At 46.0% G+C, this 27105-nt stretch overlaps 2 long non-coding RNA genes across 2 annotated transcripts; one reads left to right on the top strand and one right to left on the bottom strand.

The window, feature by feature from the left end:
* Nucleotides 1-1460: 1460 nt before the first annotated feature.
* On the bottom strand, nucleotides 1461-11642 carry LOC145546671 (uncharacterized). The gene is made up of 2 exons (XR_014083139.1): nucleotides 10429-11642; nucleotides 1461-1669 (listed from the first exon to the last, which is right to left on the bottom strand). It is a non-coding gene; the product is annotated as an uncharacterized LOC145546671 (long non-coding RNA).
* LOC145546670 (uncharacterized) lies at nucleotides 3741-23855 on the top strand. The gene is made up of 5 exons (XR_014083138.1): nucleotides 3741-4059; nucleotides 4169-4637; nucleotides 20404-20529; nucleotides 22568-22634; nucleotides 23453-23855. It is a non-coding gene; the product is annotated as an uncharacterized LOC145546670 (long non-coding RNA).
* Nucleotides 23856-27105: the final 3250 nt, after the last annotated feature.

Raw genomic sequence — 27105 nt, 5'->3', positions numbered from 1 at the left:
AGGAAGAGGGACATGCCCAGAGGACAGCTGTTACAGTTGGTGCCCACTGTTTATGACAAGTCTGAAGCACATACCAGTCATGAGTATGGCCATATGGTCCTGGTTGGTCATGGCCAAGTGATCATAGATTTCTCTTTATTCATTTTCCTAAAATTTTAATTCAGCACCTACTGTATGCCAGACACCAGGAACGATGCAAAGGTATATATACACACCCCAAATGAGCTCATAGACTTCTTTTAAAAACAATGAAAGCCAGAAGTCAGTGGAGCAACATCATTAAACTACTGAAAGAAGATATTGTCACCCTTGGATTCTATACCCAACAAAAATATTTTTCAAAAATTATGGTGAAATGAGAACATTTTCAGGCAAAATATGAAAAAAATTCATCACCAGCAGACCTGTACTATGAGAAATATTGACATAAGTCCCTCAAGCAGAAGGAAAATTATACTATGTAGGAGTATGGATCTATACAAGACAATTAAGAGTGGTAGAAATGAGATGTTCCAACTACTAAATTAAGAAGGAATGTTATAACTAGAGTATCACAATTTTGAAAGCCCTACTGAAATAATGGATCTAGGCAATGAAGAACAATGGCTGACAATATGACAAAAAGAGAGACATGCTGCATGCTAAGGCAGTTCACTTGTGTCTGACTCGTTGTGACCCTAATGGACTATAACCCTCCAGGCTCATCCGTTCATGGGATTCTCCAGGCAAGAATATTGGAGTGGGTTGCCATTTCCTTCTCCAGGGGATCTTCCTGACACAGGGATCGAACCTGAATCTCTTACATCTCCTGCATTGCAGGTGGATTCTTTACCACTAGTGCCACCTGGGAAGTCCCACAAAGAGAGACAACCAGATATTATACATGTTGACAGAGGCACACTTCACCACCTATGTGAAATAATCCTGTCAAACAACAGAAACAAAAAGAGGTAATAATAATCAAACCTGAATTTGGCCTGGTGGTCCAATGGCCGAGACTCCCGTGCTCCCAGTGCAGAGGACCTAGGTTCAACCCCTGGTCAGGAAACTAGAGCCCACAAGCCACAGCTAAGACCCGGTGCAGCCAGATAAATAAATCTAACTATCAATTTACAGGATATATAAGGGAAAGAGAAACAAGTTAAATGACACCACTGTGTTTGTCTGTTTTTTTTTAATAAAATATTTATTTGGCTACACCAGGTGTTAGTTGCATAACGCAGGCTCTTCAGTCTTCATTGTAGCAATCGGAATCTTGAGTTGCGGCATGTGAACTCTTAGTTGCGGCATGTGGGATCTAGTTTCCTGACAAGGGATTGAACCCAGGCCGTGTGCATTGGGAGTGTGGAGTCTTAGCCACTGGACCACCAGGAAAGTCCCCTGCATGGATCTTTAGATCCCTAATTCAAACTAACTAGAAAGGGAAAAAAAAAAAAAAAAAGAAAGATAATACACTTAGGGAAATGTGAACACTGACAGATATATTAAGGAATAACTGGGGGGAAAAACAGTTATCCAGGCAAGAGTGAGAAGGTGGGCACAGCACTGGCAAAGACACGTCCTCTTAGGAAGAGGGGGAGAGTTGGCAGGTACAGGAGAAAAGACTCTTGCTGCATACATGTCCTCTGACCTTTACCCCAGGCTAGGATTGGCGGCGGCGCTCTGGTTTCTGAAAAAGAAAAATTCAGAATATTGACATGGAGACTATTTCTCTTGACCTCTTCTGGCCACCCTGGGTGTGAGGGGCCACCTCAGGGGAAGAAGTCCTGTTGAGGGCTTTCAAGGTCACCCTCAGCAACAGGGTCCGAGTGCCAGAAGCACTGGGGAGACAGAAGCTTTGAGCACTTCAGCCCCCTTCCACTCTCTCAGCTCTGCCTGGGGGTAGAAGAGTAGGAAGGTCGAGAGAACTGGCGTGAAGAAGAGGTAAGAAAAGAGGGAAGGAGAGACAGAGGAGAAAAGAGGAGAAGAGGGAAGAGAACAGGAAAGAGAGCGCAGCACACACTCAGATGCTCCCCTCCCAAGTACCAGTTGACTTCAGCCTCTAGATGTTAGGATAGAGTCCTCCCCTCCTCTCCTCGCAGTCCCTGCAGTTCAGGCCAGAGACAAAGCTGCTCGTGAGGAGGGATGAGGGGGTGCTCTGGCCACAGAGATTAATCAGTTTGCTCAGGTCAACGGGCAAGTTGAGATGATGAAATGGCTGAAGGACGTGCCCTGGGCCCTGACCCTGGTTTATCCACCATCACTCAGGTTAATCCTATACACTATGGTGCCTCTGTCCTGTGGTCCCTTGCAGCACAAAGTGCTCAGTGAGAAACAATAACCAGAATCTTAGCTGGCATTATTGAGGGCTCATTCTGCCAGGTTCTCTTCTAAGTGCTTTACACAGTAATTCATTTCATCTTCTCAACAACCCTTTGAGGAAGATACTGTTATTAAACCCATGTAATAGATGAAGTAGGGATACCCTCATAGCTCAGTCAGTAAAGAATCTGCCTGCAATGCAGGAAACCCAGGTTCTGTTCCTGGGTTGGGAAGATCCTCCCTGGAGAAGGAAATGGCAATCCACTCCAGTATTCTTGCCTGGGAAATCCCATGGACAGAGGAACCTGGTGGACTACAGTCCATGGGATCACAAGAGTCGGACACGACTTAGTGACTAAATCAATAGATGAATGACTGAGCTCAGAGAGGTTTAAGTCACTTACTTCAGGTCACACAGAGAATAAGTGGTTCCCCCTGTAACCAAACCTAGGAGAAGTCTGGTTCCAACCACTCCGAAGGCAGTGGTGACCTCACTACGCTCCCCCAGACAGAGGCTTGTTCAGACTCTCCCTTTCCCCCATGAGCAGCTGGGGCCCAGGGCTGGAATTAAGGCTTCCCAGAGCTCCGGAGGAGACCTGCGGGTCACACTGGAAAAGCCACCCTGTGCTCACAAGGCTGAAGGCCCCCAAGGCTGGGGAACATTTTGCCAAAAACAACAGTGTGGCTGCCCTAAACTGCTCTCAGCTCAACAGCCTGGATGCAAGGCTGCTCAGCTATGATTCTTATCAGCTCTCCAAGAGAGAACTCTGCATCACGACATCATGATCCCAGGATATGAAAAGGGAACTGGAAAAGGGGGTGTCCAAGGCCATGCAGCGTCAGGAGAAGAGCTGGGGACTGGAGGGCAGCCCAGCTCTCAGGGGGCAGCTGGGTCCCCTCCCCAGGTTCTGGCAGAACACCCTTGAACGATTTAGCCTGAAATAGCATAAGAACTTCTTTCCCATTTTTTCCAGGCTTTTGGATGAAATTATATTTTACAAATGACTCATTATTATATTTATAGCTTCTCTCCAAATGATTCAAATTGTGGTTTGTCGCCTCCCTGTCTCTCAACTTCCCCCCTAGCTTGACAGGAAGAAGTGCTGTTTACTGTACGGCCAGGTGTGGCCGCTGAGAGTGGCTGTGCCCCCTATAATTACGTTCCCTGAGCCCTGACAGGCTCTCCGGCACACGGAGTCATGTGCAGCCTTTGTTCCAGCACGTCTTTGGGAACTCGGCTTGGAATCCGCTGCTGTAGGAAGTGCCTGTGTGTGTGGTGGGGGGGAGTGGGGGGGAGTGGGGAGGAGTGGGGAGGAGTGGGCAGCGGGAGGAGGCGGGGCGGGCGGGGGGGGGGCTGTTCCCCGGGAGGCTGTGACAGAGGGGGCCTTTGTGAGGGCACTGGCTGGAGAAGCCAGAGCTTCGGGTCCTCAAAGCACCCTGTGAGAAGGCTGGGGAAGGGGGTGGATCTGGGCCCAGACCGGTGAGGACCCTCCACCCCAACCCCGGTCAGGGGGCGGGCAACACTCCGCCCCCTCCCACAGCCTTCATTGAGAAGTTGAGAGGGTGGCTGGTGAAGGCGGTGGCGGCTCAGACATTTCAGGCTGTGCTAGGGTCTGGTTATTGACACTTCACGGTTTCTTCTGAGGAACCACTCTGGCTCTATCTGGAATGAGAGGGGGTGGTTCTTGAGTTCCCTCCCTCTTCCAGGCTCAGCTTCCCCACCCCTACCCTCCCACTCAGGCTCCCCGCAGCTCCCAGGTAGGTGTGGTCAGATTAGCCTGAGAGAGTGGCTTGCTCTTAAACAGGCCATGTTTGAGGGGAAAGGTGGCCAGGAGGCCCCATTTGCAATGATAGTTTATTCCACCAGATGCCCATGGGATCAAAGTCCCCTTGGTCTGCCCTCCTGGGTACTAAGAAAAGCTTAAAGTCCACAGAACGGGACAGAAGGACATTCTAGAAGTCACGGTCTCACAACAACGCCCCTGTCCCTCGGAGTCCTTGGACCTCAGGCATGGTGACCCCAAGATGCCTGTGACTGGCTGCGAGTGAGGGTCCTGGGGCCACAGCAAGGACAAGACACCTGGGGTGCCCAGAAGGCCCAGAGGGAGCTGGCCTCTCAAGTGGGACCTGTCTGCAGACCTCTCCCTGGGCCTCAGGGGAAGAATTGGCTCCTTGACATTACAATTCTGCGCTGAAAGGGAGGCAGGGCCCCTTGAGGATCAGAGCCTGGAGTTGCACGCTGGCCAAGCCTTGGGCTCTGGTTGTGTCCCCAGCTTGCCTGCCCGCCTGGGGTTCCTTCGGGTCTGCTTCCATTTTTCCTTCTTGGCACTGCCTGAGTAAGTGTGAAGGGGGCTCGGGTGGGGGTGGAGGTGCTGTGGAAATGGGTGTGGACAAGCATAACGTAATTAGTGGTGAAATCAGGGTGAAGCCTGAATACAGATGACTTCCATCTGGGCTGAGCTGGGTCCCTATGAGGTGTGGGAGGCGGTCCTGAGGAGTGGCCAGGGACCCAACCGGGGACCCTAGATGAGAGGGCTGGGACCCCCTCCCTCTGGGAGGTTCCATGGAAGGGAGCAGAGAGGCCTTGACAAGTCCCTCCTCAGAGAGAAGGGGAGGCTGTGAAAAGAACCAGAAGGGGTCCTAGTGAGGTCGGGGTGGCAAAAGGGAGGAAGGGGCAGGGCCAGGTGTGCGTTACCTGGGCTGTGGGTGACCCGAACGTCCTCCTTGGGCCTGAGGGACAGAGAGACTCTTTGTTGGAGAGAAATGCTGCCTCCTGCATCTGGGGTAGAGCCGGGGCTGGTGGCCTTCTGACAGCAGCCAACCCGGCTGGTGGTCAGACTGAGGGGCAGCCAACTCCACCAGATGAAGCCACCTTTGGACCACCTTCTTCATGGGGTTTGTGGTCCTGGAGCCACCCTACTTGTGCTGGCACCTTTTCACCAGGCTATTGACCGTCATGTCAACGTGTGAGTGCCATGAACGTGGTTGTTGTTTAATCGCTAAGTTGTGTCCACGTCCAACTCTTTGCCATCTCCTGGGCTACAGCCCGCCAGGCTCCTCTGTCTGTGGGATTTCCCAGGCAAGAATCTTGGAGTGGGTTGCCATTTCCTTCTCCAGGGGATCTTCCCAACTCAGAGATCGAACCCACGTCTTCTGCATTGGCAGATGGATTCTTTACCACTGAGTCACCAGGGAGGCTTGAACATAGTTAGAAGGTGCCATTTTTGAATATATGTTCAAGGGATTCCGTTCTCCCTGGCTTCTCCCCTACCCCTCTCCCAACTCTGCTCCTGCTTGCAACACCACTGCACGTCTCATGCAGGCAATGCTATGGGCAGCCTGTGGGCAAAACTGGATCCTGCCTCTGAATTAAGAGCAAATCATGGAGAAAAATGTGTCTGGACAAAATGGGTTTTCATGGCAGAGAGAGATCAGGCTGGGAAGAACTTGGCTTCATTCCACCTTCAATGAGGATGATGATTTAGGGATGATGATGGAGGATCAAAGTATTATCTTTAGGTTGTATTTATGGAGCGATTTACTGTCTACCTCCTTATTTTCAGGTAGAAACTTACTTCTAATGTTTGAGATGTTTTTAATTTGACAAAGTGAAATTAAAGATGATGAAATCAGCTTGCACGCACTTCTCAAACTGTGTTCATATCCATTATCTCTCGTGGGGCAGCCTGTTCCCTTCTCTGTTTTCTTTATAAGGATATTGAGATACATAGATTAGATAACTTGCTCGAGGATGCACAACTAGTTACTGACTAGGTTTAGAACCAAAGTCCTCTTCCTTGGGCTTCCCCAGGTGGCACTAGTGGTAAAGAACCTGCTTTCGAATGCAAGAGAACTGAGAGAAGCTGGTTCGATCCCTGGGTCGGGAAAATCCCCTGGAAAAGGGCTTGGTAACCCACTCCAGTATTCTTGTCTGGAGAATCCCATGGACAGAGGAGCCTGGCAGGCTATAGTCCACGGCGTCGCAAAGAGTTGGACACGACTGAATGACTTAGCACACACGCACACCTACATGGATGGTGCCTCCTCTGCGGTTCTTCTGCTTTCTGTCAGTTGGAAATGGAACTGAAGCCTACAGCCATGTAGGTGAGGTCAGCAGAAAGATGACTGAGAGCAGGTGAAGATACCCTCCTTAGCTCGGGGCTCCCTGAAGGTGTTCACAGAGCTGCTGAAATGTAGGGTGGCAGAAGGAAAAGCCTCCCCTTTTTCAATTAACTGCAAGTCTCTCTTGGGGTCAGAGTAGATGGGTTTTGTTGTTGCTATTTAAAAAAAAAATCTATTTAATTTATTTGGCTGTGCTGGGTTTTAATTGTGGCATGCAGGATCTTTAATTGTGGTGTGCAAACTCTTAGTTGTGGCATGTGGGATCCAGTTCCCTGACCAGGGATCGAACCCAGGTCCCCTGCATGGGGAGCACAGAGTCTTAGCCATTGAACCACCAGGACACCAGTCCTGAAGTCAGAGTGAATGTTGCTGACAGTACTTATTTATTGTGATAAAGTATGCATTATATAAAAGTCACCATTTTTCCCACTTTTAAGTGTACAGTTCAGTGGCATTAAGTATATTTACATCATTGTGCAACCATTCCCACCATCCATCTTCAAAACTTTTTTCTTCTTCCCAGACTGAAACCTCATACCCACTGAACAATAACTCCCCATTCTCCCCTCTCTCCAGCCCCTGGCAGCCACTATTCTACTTTGTGTCTCTAGGAATTTAACTACTCTAGGGACCTCATGTAAGTGGAATCATATAATATTTGTCCTTTTGTGTCTGTTTTATGTTGACTTATTTTTTATTGGATCATCATTTTTAACTATAACAGGGAGAGTAATTACCAGTGCTCCATGCCCATAAAGGGGTGAAAAAAAGAGAAGGAGTGATCTGGGGTGGATTTCTCAACTGAGAGGGGTACCAGATGTAAGGGGGTGGTGGTGGAGGGTGGATAGGAAGAAAGTGTTACATAGAGAAAAAATGCTGTACTTTATCATTCTAGGGGAGGGGTGCACCACTCCCCTCCACCCCAGCCCCCAGAGGTAGACGCCTCTTTTTTGAAGATTATGAACCCTGATGGAGAAGCCCCTCTGTCTGGTGAGAACAGAGTGACCCTCTGGGCAGGCTGGAGGCAAGACAAATGTTGTGTGAGAGAAATCAGCAGGAACTTGGAGTTTGGATAGAAGGGTCTGGAGGAGAAGTGAGAGGCTGGAGAAGATAGTACAAGTTGGGACTTAGGAAACATGAGAAATTTTTTGAGGTGGGGGGATGGCTGACAAATTTTTAGGAGAGTGATGTCTGTTAGATTCGAATGTGTTTACTGTGATTCTCTATTTCCCTGAGGTTTAAGTAAAAGTCTGGGCTTCCCTTGTGGCTCAGCTGGTAAATAATCTGCCTACAATGCAAGAGATCCCTGGGTTGGGAAGATTCCCTGGAGAAGGGGAAGGCTACTACTGTGCCCGTTAGCCTGGTGTGAGCTGGCGGGTTGGCTGGGGGGATGCGGGAAGTGGGCAGTGCATGGGTGATAAGGGGTAGTCAAGAAGGAAACCGAGCCAGAGGTCTTCAGAGGAAGCATAAACCCTCTGAGAGTCCTGGGAACATGGTTGGTTGTGGGATAAGAGACGAGACGGACTGGGAGGTTGGGGGTAGGAAACAGTGATGAGGTCCCCACAGTTGGGAGGGAGTCTCCAGTCTTCTCTTGAATATTTGGGGCCAGCGTGTCAGTCAGAGAGCCTGAAGGAATGAGTGGATGTGGGTTTCCCTTCTTGGAGTCCTTCTGGTAAAATCTAGACTGGGCACAGCCTGGGTCATCAGGAAGCAGAGGCTCCCTGCAGTCCTGTCAGCTCAGCTCACTGCCTCCAGGACGTCCAGATTCACAGGGGTAGAACTGGTATTTTGAGAGACGGAGATGGAGCTAGAACCAAAGCCAAGCCCGGAACATGTCTTGAGCTTTCAAAACACCCTTCTCTTTAAAATCATCTGAAAGCAGAGATCTGGAGCTGTGACTGTCTCTGATGGAGACAGATGCTTTTTGGACCTCCCAGATCTAGCAGGAGCCCAACGAGAGGGTCTGGCTACGCCCACCCAGAGACTCCAGAGGAATCTGGCATGGAAGGCGAGCTTTGTGTTACTGGGAATGTTGGAGATTCCCTGACCAGGTCCTGGGCTGAGTGTGGGTTGAGGATGGAGCCCTGCCTGGAATTACTGATGCATCCTAAGATCGCGGGACCAGCCCTCGTGGTGGCGGTAGGGCCGACCGAGGACATTTCCCTCTGGTCCTCTCCAGCCTTGGCCCAGAGAACCAAGGCTCAGGGCTTGTCTGGCTGGACCCCAATTTGGTCCCAGCCCAGCATCCCTTCATCAGCTGGGTCCTGGGGAAAAGGGCCCAGCCTGGCCCACACTTGAGGAGGTTTGCCAAATGTGTTAGTTGCCACTAAAAGCTTGTAAACTGGTGTGCAGGATACTGAGGGGCCTGAGCTGGCTCAAGGATGTGCTGTTTGGAAGTTCCAGAAGTTGCCTGCAGGTTGGGAGGGAGGAATGTCCCTGCAGAATCGCAGGCGAGCCTGTCCTGGGGCCGGGCCAGCTTTCCCTTCGATGGGCCCCTCTGCTCTGGGGGAGCTGTGTGTTCCCTTCTACTCTGGCAGCTTGGGAAAGACCAGAGGCCCTTTCAGGGAAAGGAGAAAGAGGGAAAACAGGCCTGAAAACACTACAGTGAAAGGCCTAATTCTGAGCTCCAGCTGCGGACCCAGGCCCGGAGCACAGATGCATCCGCTATTCTGTGATGAGGACGTGGAGGGTTCAGAAATAGGTTGTTTAGGGGAGCTGCAGAGCCTCGGTGCTAGAAGGACTTGGAAGAGCAGCTAGTACAGCCCCCTCATTTTGCTGGGAGGCTAATCTGAAACAGAGTGGAATTTGGCAGGGGCTAGGATGCCTTTTTTCTTTGGAGGCCCCTGTTTTCCTGAAAGAGACAGTGTCCAAGATGAGCTGATTTCACTCATTGCCCTCCTGGGTGCATTTAAAAAAAAAGAAAAGAAAGAAAGCCCTCAGAGGTCCTGATCTGGCTTCTTTAAAAGTCACTGAGTTTGTGGCTTCCAGGGTGTTTTCAGTTTGGAGCCATCATTTCTGTTTGTTCATTAAAATGTTTGTTCACCACAGGCTTCTCGCCAGCTCTCCCTTTGCACGTTATCAGGCCATGCTGATGAATGGCTGAGGGAAGCAAGAAACCAAACTCAGGAAGAGAGTGGAATAAGGCAGGGGCTGGTATGGTCCGGGAGTGGGGTGGGGTTAGAAGGTGGTGGTTGACAGGCCTGCGGTTAAGGGTGAAGGTCTGAGTACCCTCAACAAGAAGCCATAAGGCAACAGAAGAGACCTTGGCAAGGCATCTGTGCAGGGCTGGGCGCTCGGGCTTCTGTGGAAGCGGAGAGGCTACCTTGAGAATATGGTACTCGGAGCATCAGGGAGGCTCTGAGGATGGGCAGACCCCAGGCATATGAAGCTTAGGAAAGAGGAGCCCTGGATGGGGGGCAGCCGGGTCCCTCAGGAAAAAGAGCAAAGAAAGAAAGTAAGGGGCACGGAGTGAAGTGGGGCCTGAATTATAAGTTTGGGGAGGGGCCCAGGAGGCTGCCAACTTTGATCTCCCTTTCTGGATAGGCCTTTGGGTTACTTCTTATACCCACCACCCAATCACCAGAGAGAGGTGTCGCCTTCTGATAGAAGCAGCTCTTGGCAGACAAGTGAGACACATGCAGCTGGAATTGGGGGCAACACAAGCTGGGTGTGGGCTGGCGAGGGGACATTTGTGTGCTGGAGGGGGAGAGAAAAGCCTTTTCCAGGCTCCTGTCTGGGGTGACAGAGTCGGGGAGTAGAAAGTCAGGTTCAGGGCAGGAGCTTTGTGTGTTCTGTTTCCATGGTCCCCCTGGTGCTCAGCTCAGGGCCAGGCACACAGGAGGTGCTCGCTGATAATGGAATGAATGTAGTTGGTTATCTGTCTGAACGCAGGGAGTGCTATTCCCTTCAGCCCCTATGTTAACTTCTATTTTTCTTCTTCAGGATTTAAAGAATAATCGAGAATATTTGCTTAACTTGAGCTTTCTCCTTCAGGAAGGAACTTACTGTTGGTGTGACAGAGAGCATTAGGCGCTGTCCCGCAAACTATCTCAGCATAAAGGCCCTCCATCTGTGGGGGGAGGGGAGATGGGAGGAGGGCCAGAATGACCTCCCAGGGTCCAGTTGGCTCTGTGGGATGTAGAGGGTGGACTGAAATTGGCCAGGCTGTGCTGGCGATGGCGGAGGTCACCACAAGACGATGCATTAGCAACTTCATTAATTGCATCATGTTTTTCTCCATGTGACAGCACTGGGCTTATGCCTCATCCCTAGCAGATAACCAAGGGAGGAAAATAAAATGGAATTGCAACCTTCTCTCTGGCAAGGTTTAACTCCTGGAAATTGGTAACTCAGAGAAGCCATGGGTCTCCTTCCTTGGACAGTATCAGGGCCCATTACTGAGGTTTATAGAAAAGAGGGATGTTATGGTTTATGGCATTGAGAGATATTTCCTCCCCTCCTAGCCCTTTGCCCTGAGGGAGTTCCCCCAACTTCTCCTGGGCTTGGTTTCGGAAGTGATGGTTAACCCTCTCCCAGCTGGAAGCACTTCCTGGAAGGCCTTAGTATAGTATTCCTCCAGAGACAGGGGGATGGCTGAGATGACCTCTTCAAGTCTTGCCCACTCTACAGTTTCTGCAGCTCAGGAGGATCTAAGCATTTCCTTTCCTTCAGAAGTTGTCAGAGTTAACTCCGCGTGGGCGTGGGCTCCTTGTAGCTACACTACCCTTCCTCTAATATTTAAAAGATCTGTACGGGTTCTTAGGGCCTCCGAATCATGTATTTATTTTCCTTGGCTCTGGCTGAAAAGGCCACATCGGGTTGTTTTTTTTTTTTTTCCCCCTGAAAGCTAGGTCCTTTGGGCTAAAAACACAAACTGCCTTTCAGTTCTAGAAATGGCTGATTTTCATCATGTCCTTTCCCGATCAAATGATTTCTTAAATTACTCTCCCCCCGCCCCGCGCTGGGTGTTCGGGGTGCGGGGGACACAGAAGTCAGGCCGTTGGGTCCCCTGGCGTTTCTTTCTCCTGGAGGACTTGGGCGGGGGAGGAGCCTCAGTTTCTCCGTCGCACACTTTGGTCGGAATCGGGCAAGGGGCCCCCGGCAGGGGATGCTCGGGCCAAACCGCTGCGCCCCGAGGCCGAACACCGCCTTCGCCGGCGTCTGGGGCCACCGGGCAGCGCTGGAGTGAGGCGCGGTGGCTCCAGGCCCCTCTCGGTCACGGCGCGCCCTGGCGCGCGGGGCTCCCGCGGTCAGAGAAGGGAGGCTCGGGGCGCCCTCAGGCCCGCCTGCCTGGCCCCCTCCCCTCCAGCCCAGCCCGGCGGCCGGGGCCGGGGCTCCTCTGGGAAGAGCTGGAGGCGACACTACACGGGGAGGGGGCCGGTGGAGGAGGGAGCGTTCCTGCAAATCACATGATTTTCCCGCTTATATAAATCACAGCTTGTTTTTCTCAACTGGCTGCAGACTTAAAGGTGCAGTGTCTTCTTTCTCTCCCAAGGGTAGGGGTGCCCCGGGGTGCTTCTGACGGGCCAGCGAGCAGGCTGGAGGTTGCATCCCCAATGAGAGGGTCGGGGTTTGGGGTTTAGGGAGCCTCCGGCCCCAACTCCATTCTCTGGGCTGTTTCCTTCTAGCTGGAGACCAGGGAAGGACACGAAAATGTAATCACTAAAGTAGCAGACAGAGCCAGCCTGGGTTGGTGGTGTGGGTCAGAGACCTCTCTGGCAGACTCTGAGAGCAGTTGATGCCCTTGATGCCCCAGGGGTGGGGGAATCCTGGGGAACCCTGATCTGAGAGGTCAAGATGAAATTGTCCTGCTGGAGATCTGTAGTGGCCAAAAGCAGGCTTCCAAGGCTGATGCTTATTATTCTAACCAGCCCTGGCGGTTTGAGGCCAGTACAAATACATAGAAAAAGGAAATCAACACATGTGTTAAGCACCCACTATCTAAGTACCAGGCACTGCAGGGAGAAACTTAGACCCATTAGACAGTCTTCTCCGAGTGGTTTATACTGCTTGGAGTGATGAGATAGAGACCTGGGAGAGATTACATGCACTAGCCTATTTCAAAGCCTGTTCCGGGCTAAATAGAAGAGTTACAAGGCAGTACATAATTACTGCCTGATGAACAGTACAGATAATGAGCCTTGCAGGCTTGGAGGGGAGGGCTGACAGGCCTTAACTGAGAGGTGGCAGGAGGGAAAAATGTACAGCCTCCTGGGGGCACTGGGGCCACAAGTGGGGAGGAGAGGGGAGGAAAGTGAGGGGTGTGTGCAGCCAGCAATCCTTTGCTAAACTGAGGAACTGAGGAGTGGATGGGGTTGGAGGCTGGAAAGCCACAGGGCAAGATGCAGGCAGCCTTAGGGAGCAGGGCTGAGCGTGTACTTGATTTGACGAAGGCAGCGTGCCATCCAGTGAAGGTGCAGAGCAGGTATGTGGTGTGATGTTTATAGCATGGTGTACATGATGTTTATGGCATGGTGAAAATCTTGAGGAAACCTGCTGGAGGCTTCTGTAGGGGCCAGGGAGATAGAAGGTTCACAGTGCTAGGCTGCAAAGAGAAAAAGGAGAAATAAAAAATGAAGGGTAAGAGAGATTTTGAAGAAAGAATTGAGATCATTGAGTGATGGTGTATATGGGGAAGGGGGAGAAAGGACCAGAAGTGATGGTGATTTTGAGCTTGGGAGGCTGGGAGGATGGGGTGTGTGAGTGGGGAGGTGAAGAACTCCTTTCAGAGACTGTTGTGTTTGTGAGGGCAGTGGGATCTTAACTGGGAACTGTCCAGGGGGCTGGAAATCAGAACAGAGGATGTGCATGGAGGAGATGACACAAGGGGTGAAATGACCCAAGATTTTAAAGAGAGATAACAGAAAGGGAGAAAGTGGGGACAGGAATACCCACATTTAGGGGGAGGAGCCAGTGGTGAGGCTGTGGAGGGAACTGCAGCCTGGGTGGGAAGTGTCTCTGTCTGACCTTGGCTAGGTTGTTCATTCCCTCTGATCTGTAAAATGGAATGAGCACACTTGCAGCATATTTTGTGGGGCTTCCTTGGTGACTCAGTGGTAAAGAGTCCTCCTGCCAATGCAGGAGACGAGGGTTCAATCCCCAAGTCGGGAAGATCCACTGGAGAAGGAAAAGGGGCAACCCACTCCAGTATTCTTGCCTGGAGAATCCCATGGACAGAGGAGCCTGGTCGGCTACAGCCCATGGGATCGCAAAGAGTTGGACACGACTGAGCGACTAAGCAACAACAGTCATAGTCTGTGCAGATTAAAGGAAACACATGGGGCCTCTTGCACACTGCATGGTGTTTGATACATAGCACCGATTCGCCAGTGGCTCTGTGGTAAAGAATCTGTCTGCAATACGGCAGACCTGGGTTCAGTCCCTGGGTTGGGAAGATCCCCTGGAGAAGGGAATGGTAACCCACTCCAGTATGCTTGCCTGGAGAATCCCATGGACAGAGAAGCCTGGTGGGCTACAGTCCATGGGGTCGAAAAGAGTAGGACACGACTGAGTTACACACACACACACATACATACATATATGCTTAACCCAGACGTCCTCCTTCTCCACACTGCCCTTCCCACCACACTCACCCCCAACCCCAAGTTCATTTATGTGACAGGCACTCAATCAGAGTCTCTCCCTTCTTAAATTGTAACTGAGCTGTTGCTGTTTTTTTTTTTTTATTCTTCTTACCAACCCCCCTTCGTCTTCTCCTTCTAGAAGAAACAGTCTTGTTTGTGTGACGAATTATTTGAACCGGATATATCCTCCATTATAAAGGAAGGAAATAATAAATTTGTTTCCTAAGGGCCTCTTAGCTGAAGATGGCTATTACCTCGTTTGATCCTTCCAGCCGCCCTGCAAGGTTCGGGAGGGAGGTATTGTCAGGCCCTTTTTCCCCCCTACTGCTGAAGAAACACAAGAAAGCTTGTAAAAAGTTTGATTATTATGTTTGAGAACCACATGTCTGGCGGTGCCCGCTAGTTTAAAGATTTCCAAACTTTTATTTTCAGCCTTTTATTTTTGGCAGTAAATTTTACCGGGAGTCAAAACAGATACAGGTTACAGAGTTCTGGTTTCAGAGGAATCAGGAGGCTCTGAGTCTCCATTGTTGGGCTCCACTCCTAGTGCCGGTCCCTAGGTCAGGCTGGGAAATGGGGCTTCTGCACCATGGCCCTCTCTACACTCAGCTTCTTTCCCCCACCTTTTCAGCCACAAACTTCCTGACTTTGGAGGTCTGGCTGGAGCCCACGAAGGCTTGCAGACCCCTCAGTGTGCCCATGGTGCAGGCTAAGTGTCGTCTCTAGTGATGCTGCTGCCTTGGGTGTGAACCAGCTAAGAGGAACCAGCAGGGCTTGGAGGCAGAAGGCCCAGGGCGATGTGTCTGGTCAGACCTGGTAGACAGCAATGCCTGGTGTCCCTGAGCCCAGGAAACTATCCTGGCTGGTATGCTGGCCCACTCTGCTAATGTGCTTTGGGTCCTTATTTCCTCTTTGAACGTATTTTTTGGTAAACAAACCCTCTGAGGTCAGAAAACAGTTTATGGTTTTCAGAGTGGTGATTTGAAGTAAAACAAATAGTGCAGCATATTCTACAGATAGTTATGTAAAGCTGTGAAAGAGCCACAAATAATGTACTCCAATGGCAGTACTATTTATCATCCTGTTCAAAGCAGTCACCTTTAGGATTCATTTCTTTGAGTGCTCTCAATTCCCCAAAGAGATAAACATAAAAAATGATTAAAAGAGTTTCATGTGATTTTTGCTTTTAAAATAAAATCTTGGTAAACTAACATCCTAATCTTATGGCTGTTATTTGTTTTTTCTGCTGATTTATCTATTTATTTATTTGCCTTAGAAAGGTAATATACACTAATGGTGAAAACAGAAATGCAAATCATTCTGAAGGGTGTAAAATGAAAAGTAGAAGTTGCCTCTCATTACCCAGTCTTACTCCCCTGAGATGATCAAAGTTAATGGTTTCTTATGATACAGAAAGTTTTTGTTTGTGTGTGTGTGTATACATCTAATCTAATATTTTTCCACAAATAGTCTAGTTCTGTGATTATTTTTTCCCACGTAAATATTTATCTTGGCATACAGGTCTAGCTCAGGCTTTTAAATGATTGTCTAGCTCTGGCATTTTATTGAATATTTTATATAATATTCCCATATTTAGGTTATTTTCAGTTTTTTCTTCTTATAAACTGTTATAATAAGCATCTTTGTATATATTGTTGCATTCTTGTATATATTGTTGCATTCTTGTATATATGCAAATATGTATGTAAGATAAATTACTAGCAGTGGAATTAGGTGAAAGTATACTTACATAAATTTAAAAAATTTTATTCTGCACTCCTTAAGACATATGTAAAGACATAAAGATCTTCTGACACTTGCATCTTTTCCTCAGCATTAAATTTCTGAGATTCTTCCAAGCTGATACCATTTTTTTGAGCTAATTTCTTTTCAGTACTGAATAACTTCAAATTATATGAATGTATCACAATTTATATATCCATTTCCTGGTTAATGGACATTAAAGTTGTACTAGTTTTATTCTGTTATAAATAATGCTGCAGCGAACGTTTGTGTTCTTGATTGTATCTCCTGAGGGGATTTCTCTAGGGTATTTGCCTAGGAGGGAATTTCTAATTCACGAAATATGAGGACCTTCAATGATACTAGAAATTGTTCTCCAAAGTGGTTTTGCACTCACTCCAGTCAGTTATTCCACATCTTCACCAGCACTTGGTATTGTTCGATCTTTTGATTTTTCCAGTTTGATTGTTGTGAAATGCATCTTGTGGTTTTTGTTCACATTTCTTGCATTATTCATGAGGTTGGGCTTCTTTTCTTGTATTTTGTGGCCATGCATGTTTCCTCTTGTGTGAATTGCCTTTGACTATTATTTTTTCCTGTTGGAGTATTTGTCCTTTCTGATCTCAGGTGGCCTCAGCCTGCAGTGGCTTCAAGCAGGATTTTGGTTCCCCCGCCAGAGACTGAAGTCAGGTTGAGGTAGTGAGACTGCTGAATTCTAGCCACTAGACCAGTGGCCAATGACAATGCCCTGTCCCATTGGCTTTGTGGACATGAATTTCCACAAAGAGAAGGAAAGTAGTGAAGCAAGTAAAGCATTTATTAGGAGGGAAAGGGTACTGTGGATAGACACATGGGCAGGCTCAGAGAGTCAAGCCCTCCTGATAGTTGAATCACTTACATGGGGCATTTCTTTGAGGTTTCCTCTGGCCAGTCATCTTGCTTTGCCTGATTCTGAGTCTGTATTTGGTTTATATCCCCTGTGTGAGGCCCGTTGCTTAGCCAAGATGGATTCTAGCGAAGAGGCCTCTGGGTAGGTTGACATCACCTACTATGGAGTGGCACCCCCTCCTTTTTTGACCCCTGAGCAGCCTTTCTGCTCATGTGTAGTCAGGAAGGTCTCCTGACCTTGAGAATAAGAAATCTGTGGTCTCTTCGTCTTTTATCTGGGCAGAATTCAGCTACTTTTTGCCCGTGTCATTATTGTTATCTTCAAGTGTCCACTGGGGACAAAGTCCAGTTGTTTACCCTTTTCCTGTTGTTGTTGTTATTTCTTTTTTCATAGTTATTCAGCTTTTATTTTGATTAGTGTTAGTAAGATTTTTCTGTCCTTTATTTATTTGGCTGTGTCGGGTCTTAGTTGTGTCATGTGGCTCTTTCGTTGTGGTGTACAGACTCTAGTTGTGGCCTGTGGTCTCAGGGGCATGTGGGCTCAGTAGTTGTGGCACGGGAGCTTAGTTGCTCCAAGGCCTGTGGGATCTTATTAATCGAGACCGGGGATTGAACCCGTGTCCTCTGGATTGCAAGGCAGACTCTTAACCACTGGACCACCAGGGAAGTCACCCATGTTGTTATTTCTATTTGGAAGTGTAAACAGGATGCTGACTGTAAATGTCTAACCTGGAGCCCATCTATCTCCTGTCTCACTTGCTTTATTGATTTGTAGAATTTCATTATATTTTGTGCTTACTGGTCTGTTATGGGTTAAATAGTATCTTTTCTCAATCTGTTTATTCTCTTTTCACTTTTATTTATTTTTATTTTTTGATAATCGATTTTTATTCGAGTTTAGTTGATTTACAATGTTGGGTTAGTTCTGCTGTACAGCAAAGTGAATCAGTTACACATAGGCACATATTCACTCTTTTTTAGTTTTTTGTTACCCCACTCTTTTTTAGATTCTGTTCCCATATAGGTCATTATAGAGAATTGAATAGAATTCCCTGTGCTATACAGCAGGTTCTTATTAGTTATCTGTTTTATACACAGCAGTGTGAATATGTTAGTCCCAATCTCCCAATTTATATTCCTCTTGTCTCCCTCCTTCTCTCTTGGTAACTATAAATTTGTTTTCTACATCTGTGACTCTATTTCTGTTTTAAAAATAGATTAATTTGTACTTTTTTTTAAAGATTTCACATATAAACAGTATCATATAATATTTGTCTTTCTCTGACTTACTTGACTTAGTATTGACAATCTCTACGTCCTTCCATGATGCTGCAAGTGATGTTATTCCATTCTTTTTATGGCAGAGTAATATTCCAGTTTTGTATATATATGTATATATATACATCTTCTTTATCTACTCCTCCATTGGTGGACATTTAGGTTGCTTCCATGTCCAGGCTACTGTAAATAGTGCTGCAGTAAACATTAGGGGGAAATTATCTTTTCAAATTATGGTTTTCTCTGGATATATGCCCAGGAGTGGGATTGCTGGGTCATATGGTATCTCTACGTTTAGTTTTTTAAGGAAACTCCATATTTATTTCTATAGTAGCTGCACATTATACATTCCCACCAACAGTGTAGGAGTGTTCCCTTTTCTCTACACCCTCTCCAGCATTTATTGTTTGTAGATTTTTTGATGATGGCCATTTTGACTGGTGGAAAGTGATACCTCATTGTAGTTCTGGTTTGCATTTTTCTGATAATTAGTAATGTTGAGCATCTTTTCACGTGCCTCTTGGCCATCTGTGTGTCTTCTTTTGAGGAATATCTATTTCTTTTCACTTCTTAAGTGGGTGACTTTGGATGAGCAAAAGCTGAACTAATGTTATTGTTTTGATTTAAATTTTTTGTTAGTGTTAATTGCCCAGGTTAGACTTTAGTCAATAGTGTATAAGAATGCCCGTTTCTCCATACTGCTGCCAACATTGGGCATTATCGGTTTTAATTTTTATTAATCTGATAAGTGAAAAATGGTGCCTCATGGTTTTGATTTGTCTTAATTGTGAATAAGTCTGAGAATATTTTCACAGGATTACTAACCTTTTGCATTCTTTTCCTGTTCTTAGTCTTCATTTTTTTTTCTATTGGGTAGTTTGCTTTTTCTTAATTGATTTTCCTAATTGGTTTTTAAAGGTTTCTTACTGTTAAAGAAATTTGCTCCTGTTCTGCCACATGTGTGTCTGTATATTGTACAGATAGCCCTCTTTGGCCCTTGAACACTTGGCCATATTGAACAATAAAGTAAAAAGCTGTAGTTGGAGGCACAGGGGGGCAGTGTGGTTCTATGTAAGTGGGGGTGACTGAGGTAGGGAGTGTGCGTATGCACTGTGGGTGTCCATCTGATATTGAGGTGGATGTAAACATGGAGGCTGGGGAGAGAGTTTGAGTTGGGGCAACAGTGATGTAACATGCTTTCTTATTTCTTACATCGAATGTTACTAATGCCTGGATGAGTAAGTCTAACGTGTCTTGGGTAGCTGGGCTCTCTCGGCTGGCAGTGAGTGCGGAGGATTGAATAGTTCTGAAGGTCCGGGTGTGCTGGGCACACAGCCCAAGGGCAGGTATTACTGGGTGGGGACATGGAAGCTTGAAAAGCTGATTTGCTCCAGGTCACCAGGCTGTAAATGGCCAAGCTGGGTCTCATCTCAGGACTAGCTCACTCTCCAGGCCAGTTCTTTGCCGTAATGCTAATGATTCTACCATGATTAGGCTCGATTAGGGGAGGACTCAGCTGTTATAAAGAGGTTTGTCAGGAGAACCTTCTAACAAGAGAGTAAAATTAAGATGTATTTTAAATAGATTGCCATCTCAACAGTGAAATTTCACATTTCTATGTTTTAATGTTAGTAATTGGCTTAAGTAGTCCTTCCAGGAGAACACAGGTAAATGAACAGTAATTATAATTGGACTCTATTGAAAAAGAGCAGTAGTCTTAATAGCCCTGTTCACTCCTGAAAGGATGTTCAACACAGAAACCAGCCAGGAATCCATTTCCCCCTCTTGGATTTGGTAGAACTGGATCATACTAGACTTTCTGTTCATGCATTTTTTCACTCAACAGCTGTTTGTTAAATGCACACTTTGTGTCGTTTTGCTGAGAGCTGAGAGAGGGGTGAACAGAACTGACTCAGCCCCTGCCCTCTGGGAGCCTAGTCTAGTGGAAAAGGTGATAAACAAGTAAACAAACAAAGGGCTGTCATCTGTGCTGTGATGGACATGCACAAGTGCCGTGACAGAGAATAATATAGGGATCACCTTTAAATGGGGTGGGGGGAAGCCAGGGAATGTCACATAGATTCTCTGGGTGCTTGGGTGAAAGTGAAAATCGCTTAGTCGTGTCCAGCTCTTTGCGACCCCGTGGAAGTCCATGGAATTCTCCTGGCCAGAATACTGGAGTGGGTGACTTTTCCTTTTTCCAGGAGATCTTCCCAACCCAGGGATTAGATCCAGGTCTCCCACATTGCAGATGGGTTCTTTACTGTCTGAGCCACCAGGGCTCAGAATAATAAAGTGGGTAGCCTATCCCTTCTCCAGCAGATCTTCCCGACCCAAGAATTGAACCAGGGTCTCCTGCATTACAGGGGCATTCTTTACCAACTGAGCTATCAGGGAAGCCCAGGGTGCTTGGGTGCTAATATTTAATTTTTGGTTGAAAATCCCTCCTATAAACATCCTGCCTATTGAGAGTCTTCTCTTGACACAGGAGAAACAGCAACGCTCTGTGAAGACGAACAGCAGGACACAGAACAGTTTCTTCTGGGGGCTACAAAACTGAAACAATGATGAGGCTCCCTGGATAGCTGCTTCTGCTCAGGTCTTCTGAAGGGAAGTACCATGTACCCTTAGGGCAGTCTTTTCTTACTATCTGGGTGTCAATCATGATCTTTTAAAATTGGAGTTTAGTTGCTTTTGCAATGTTGTGTAGTTTTCCGCTGTACAGAAAAGTGAATCAGCTATACGTATACATATATCCTCTCTTTGTCACCACAGAGCACTGAGTAGAGTTCCCTGTGCTATGCAGTAGGTTCTCATTTGTTATCTGTTTTATACATAGCAGTGTATATATGTTAATCTCAGCCTCCCAATTCATTGCACCCCCCTTTCCCTGCTTGGTGACCATATGTTTGTTCTCTACGTCTGTGTAGCTATTTCTGCTTTGCAGATACATTCATCTGTACCATTTTTCTAAATTCCTTGTATATATGTTAATATATGATATTTGAATCATGATTTTTAATGGTGGTGCTAGTGATAAAAGAATCTGCCTGCCAATGCAAGAGACACAAGAGACACGGGTTCGGTCCCCGGGTTGGAAGATTACCCTGGAGGAGGGCATGGCACCCCACTCCAGTATTCTTGCCTGGCAGGCTACAGTCCATGGGACTGCAGAGAGTCAGACACGACTGAGCACACAAATACATTTTTAATGGAAATCTCTGCTTGAGGTAAATAACTAGCTCAACTGTAATGGGAGGACCTGAAAGCATTGAAGGAGAACATAAATTCCAGAGGTCTGTCCAGAACAAACATGAAATTCCTTCAGTAAAGCAGCTTCCTCCAAGCCCGGTCTGGAAGATTTGCGTTCTGTACTCATACCCCACTCCCATTTCACCTGCCAGCCCACCAAGGTCCAAGTAGCAGTATGTGGTTTTCTTGGCCCAGAAAAAGTCTCCATCAGGCGGGAGTTTGCTCAGTTCACAAACACTTTGATTTTGGTTGTTTGAGCCATGATGAGAGCACCAGGCTTTCAAGAATATAATTTGATGATTGTGGTTGCGATTCATCACCCATCTCCCAGGACTTTTTAAAAAGAGACTTTTAGTTTGCCTTTAGTTATGTATGTGTAGAATTTGGATAATACTGAACTTTCTCTTCACTCAAAAACTGTTTACTAAACACAGACTTTGTGCCATTTTGCTAAGAGCTGAGAGAGTGGTGGCCAGGAGAGACCTGGGTCCTGCCCTCATGGGCTGAACACCACTTATTAAACCACCATTCTTAAGAAAAACATCATTAATTAACACACCTAAAAAAATTAATATTTGTTTAGGTAATATTTTGAATTCACCTAAAACATCACCCACAGTCAAATTTCTGGTCTTTTATTTGGCCTGGAAGAGGGTCTTCTCTTTCTAGCTAATTTTAATGAAGTTCTTAGTGTTGCTTCTCTTTCTTCCTATGTTCCCTCTTCCTAAACAAATGTAGCTCTAGACAATTCCCAGCTATTTCCCAATCACCTGTGGGAGAAATTTCAGTTTTCAGGGAGCAGGAATAAGAGAAACCAGATTCTAACATGCAACTAATGGAAAGTAAATCCTTGCCGCCGTTAAACTGGTGTTTGGGGTCCATCTTGTGGCCAGAAGGGTTTTAACACAAACCTGGACTCCCTGTTGCCCTCTCGTGGCAAGAGGCAACAGCGTGACACCCTAGGAATCTTTGCCTGCCTTGTGTAGGATTACAGAAATAAAGATATAGATCAGGAAGGGAGTTAACAGTTGACCTTTGCTTAACACTCATAAAGCAGAGATGAGCCAGGAGAGTGCCAGCACTGGCATGGCATTTGCAATTGCTGCTTGCTGCCCGACGGATATTGAAGAAACCCTCAAATATGAAAATCTAAATTTACAATTTTGTGTGGCTATGACATAAATATATGACATATTCTCAACTATTATTTTTTGATCTTTATGCTGTGCCTGAATCACAGAAATTTTAGACCTGGAAATGATCTTAGAATTTAGACAACAAAATTGTACTGAATTTTAAAAATTATTTATTTATTAAAGTTTTTTTTTTTTTAATTTGGACCATTTTTAAAGTCTTTATTGAATTTGTCACAATATTGTTTTATGTTTTGATTTTTTCAGCTGCGAGGCATGTGGGACATTACTTCCCCAACCAGGGAGGGAACCACTGCATCCTCTGTACTGGAAGGTGAAATCTCAACCACTAGATCACCAGGGAGGTCCCTAGACTTTTACTATTAGTCTCTGTACTAAGTGCTGTTAAGGACCTAAGGTGAATTAGATACAGTGTATATGACCTGTCCTTAAGGAGTTAAAAGTGTAAAGACAGATAAATGAACAGGTAAATGCCTGTTGTATGCAGTGATAGTGGAAGGGCTTGCTGTAGGACAGAGGTGCAGAATGGCCACCTCTACCTGGAGGTTGGGAAAGGCTTGAAAGAGAGGAGGTGGCACCTGATTTGTATCTTGCAGAATAGGGAGTTTTCTAGGTGGGCTGGGTGAGGGTGGAGATAGAAGACGGAGGCCCTGGCAGTTGGAAAGCACAAGCCGGGAGGCAGGACATTCCTTGAGGTGTTCAGGTACTGCAAATAGAGCTGTAGCATGAGGTGGGATGTACATTGTAGGTGCTCCATAAATCCCTGGTGGATGAATGAATAAGAGAATGAATGATGATGAAAGGAGTGTGAGAGAGGAGGGGGAAGGGGTTATGTGGGGGACAGATGATAACACTAAGGAAAATGAACATTATGCTGGAAGAGGTGAGAGAGGGAGGGGTGGAGGACCGTTGAAGGGTTTGAACAGTGGAGTTGAAACGGAGCAGGACCGTACGGTCCTTGCCTCCCCACCATGTTCCCTGCCTGACTTTTGTCCGTGGAAAACTTTAGTCAAAGAATAAGTTTAATCAGAGAAGTGAGAAATATAGAAACAAAGCAAAACAGTCTAAGGAGACTAAACAATAATAATGTAGTCATTAAGCACAGTCAAGGATCTTTACTTCTTTCTCAAGGGCTATAGATAATATTCTGAGCCATATCCTGTGAAGTATCTTATAGATACCAAAACACCAGGTGGAGAAGTTAACTACATGATGAGCAGACTGTACCCAGACTTGAGCTGCCACAATTCCAAGAATTGACTGCAAAGAAATGGGACCAAGTGCACCCCCGAAATGAAGATTAACTGTACCAAAAACAACCAAGATGATGCTAGTTTGACCACTGATGACCAATTTGAAGATGACTGTTAGAGATGGCTGTACTGTTTCTGCATGTAGCTCCTCCATGCCACTCTGTCTATAAAAGCTCTCACCCCTTGCTTATCAGCAGGGGAGTTGGCCTTTGGACAGATGTCCATCCCCCTTCCCCCCAGTGGCTGGCATCTGAAATAAAGCAAACTTTCCTTTCCACCAACCTGGCCTGTTTACTGGCTTTTAAGCAGCGAGCAGCTGGATCCCCACCATGCATACCTTTGGGTAACAGAGTGACAGTATCAGATTTATGTTTTTAAAATAATTTGATTAGGGAATTCCCTGGTGGTCCAGTGGTTAAGGCTCTGTGAGCTCCCTGCAGGTGGCAGAGATTTGATCTCTGGTTGGAGACTTCCCTGCAGCTCAAATGGTAAAGAATCTGCTTGCAAGGCAGAAGACCAGGGTTCGATCCCTGGGTTGGGAAGTTCCTCTGGAGAAGGGAATGGCAATCCACTCCTGTATTCTTGCCTGGAGAATTCCATGGCCAGAGAAGCCTGGCGGGCTACAGTCTGTGGGGTTGCAAAGAGTTGGACACGACTGAGCAGCTAACACACACACATACACGGAACTAAGATCCTGCATTCTATACCAAAAAAATATATATATATATTGGTTAGCAGTGAGAAGGAAGCCGAGAACAAATTAGCAGGCTATTTTAATAATTCAGTGAGTGATAAGGACTTGAGATGGTGGAAATGCATTTTGAGGAAGGAATGGATTTAAGTACTATTTATTATTTTACATTTTTTTCCAATTTTATTGAAATAAAATTGACATATAACTTTGTATTAGTTTAGAGCATACAACATCATGATTTGATAATATGTGTGTATTCAGAATGGTTACCACAGTAAATTTAGTTAGCGTTCTCCACCACCCATAGTTACAAATTTTTTTCCTTGTGATGAGAACTTTTGATTTACTCTCTTAACAACTTTAAAATATGTAATAAAGTATTAGCTACTACAGTCACCATGCTGTATACCCCCCAGAACTTATTTATCGTATAGCTGGAGGTTTGTACATTTTGATCACCTTCACCTAATTCCCCCACCTCTGCTGACTACCAATCTGCCATTCCTATGAAATGGTTTTTTCAGATTCCACAGATAAGTGAGATCATACAGTATTTGTCTTTCTCTGTCTGACTTCACTTAGAATAATGCCTCAAAGTCCATCCATGTTGTCACAAATAGAAGGATTTCCTTCTTTGCTATGGTTGCATAACAGTCTATTGTATTTGTATACTTTATCCATTCATCCATGAACTCATAGGGTGTTGTCTCCACATCCTCACCAACACTTATCCTTTGTCTTTTTGATAATAGCCATTTTAACAGATGTGAGATGATACCTCGCTGTGGATTTGATTTGCATTTCCCTGGTTAGTGATGTTGTGCACCTTTTCACATACGAGTACATTTATTTTGGAAAATGTCTAGTATCCAGTTCCTCTGTCTATTTTTAATCAAATTGGTTTTGTTATCAAATTGTATAAGTTCTTTATGTATTTTGAGTACTAACCCCTTATCAGATTTATGGTTTGCAAGTATTTTCTCCCATTCCATAGGTGTCCTTTTGATTTTTCTGATGGTTTCCTTTGCAGAAGCTTTTTAGTTTGATGTAGTCCCACTTGTTTATTTTTGCTTTTGTTGTCTTTGCTTTGGTGTCAGATCCAAAAACATCATTGCCAAGGCTGATGTCAAAGAACTTACCAACTACGTTTTCTTTTAGGAGTTTTATGACTTCGGGTCTTAGGTTCAGGCCTTTAATCTATCTTGAATGACTTTTATATATGGTGTAAGATGGGGGTCTAGTTTCATCCCTTTATGTTGGCTGTTCTGTTTTCTCTTCATTTATTTAACGGACTAGCATTTCTCTGGGCTTCCCAGGTGGTGCGATGGTAAAGAATCTGCCTCCCAATGCAGGAAATGCAAGAGACACAGGTTTGATCCCTGGGTTAGGAAGATCCCCTGGAGTAGGAAATGGCAAGCTGTTCCAGTATTCTTGCCTGGAAAATTCCATAGACAAGAGGAACTTGGCGGGCTACAGTCCATGGGATCAAAAAGAGTCGAACATGACTGAGCACACACACACATACACACACATCATTTCTCCATTGGATATTTTTAGTTCCTTTGTTGCAATTAATTAGCCATATGTGCATGGGTTTATTTCTGGGCTCTTTATTCTGTTCCATTGATCAAGTGTCTGTTTTTATGCCATCACCACACTGTTCTGATCTATAGCTTTCTAATGTAGTTGGAAATCAGGAAGTGGGATGCCTCTAGCTTTGTTGTTCTTTCTCAGTTTCTTTGGTTATTCAGGGTCTTCTGTGGTTCCCTACATATTTTTGAATTGTTTTTCCTGTTTCTGTGAAAGATGCCATTGGAATTCTTATAGGGCTTACATCGAACCTGTAGATTGCTATGAGTAATGTGGACTTTTTTAACAATATTAATTCTTCTAATCTATGATTATGGACCATCTTTCCATTTACTTGAGTCTTATATGTCTTACAGTTTTCAGCTTTATCTCTCAGAACTCCTCTTCTTGCTTCCTCCAAGTCAGAACCTTAGACACATTGGAACACATTTCTCTTTCTTCTATATTGCCACCAAAATTCTTTCCATCCTTTAAGGTCAATATTAAACAGTCCTTCATTCAACAATTCAACATTCCTTAATTCTTCCAACCCAAACTTCTTTTTTTTTTTTTACTTTTCTGAACTTCCATAGCACTTTACACATACTCTATTCTTTTGTAGTAATTTTGAATCCATTTTATTCCCTCCAAGCCTGTTTAGGTAGAAAGGTCTTGTCTTATTTCCTTTGTTTTCTCCTAAAAGCATAGCAAAATGTCCTGTGCATATGCTCAGTGAATATTAGAGGAATAATTGACTATACAGAAATCCTTAAGAAGTAGCTTAAGGGAGTGCTATGCTCTGAATGTACCCTTGAAATTCATATGTCAAAACGCTAATGACTGATGTGATGGTATTAGTATAGTGCGTATGTGCTCAGTTGCTTCAGTTGTGTCTGGCTCTTTGGGATCCTGTGGACTGTAGCCTGCCAGGCTCCTCTGTCCATGGGGTTCTCCAGGCAAGAATACTGGAGTGGGTTGCCATGCCCTCCTCCAGGGGTTCTTCCCGAACCAGGGAATGAACCCGCGTCTTCGGTATCTCCAGCATTGCAGGAGGTTTCTTTATCCACTGAGCCACCTGGGAAGCCCATGAGTATAGTAGGTAGAGCCTTTGGGAGATGCTTAAGCCATGAAGGTAAAGCCCTCTTAAATGGGATTGATGCCTTAATGAAAGTGGCTCCAGGACTGCCCTGGTGGTCGGTGATAAAGAATCTGCCTCCCAGTGTGGGAGAGACGGGTTCAGTCTCTGGCCCAGGAGGATCCCACATGCT

The sequence above is a fragment of the Giraffa tippelskirchi genome, chromosome 4 (genome assembly GCF_054371585.1).
Source record: "Giraffa tippelskirchi isolate mGirTip1 chromosome 4, T2T-mGirTip1v1.2.pri, whole genome shotgun sequence".
Lineage (NCBI taxonomy): Eukaryota > Metazoa > Chordata > Mammalia > Artiodactyla > Giraffidae > Giraffa > Giraffa tippelskirchi.
The sequence above is the reverse complement of the archived record's forward strand: the minus strand, read 5'-3'. Positions and strand labels throughout refer to the sequence as shown.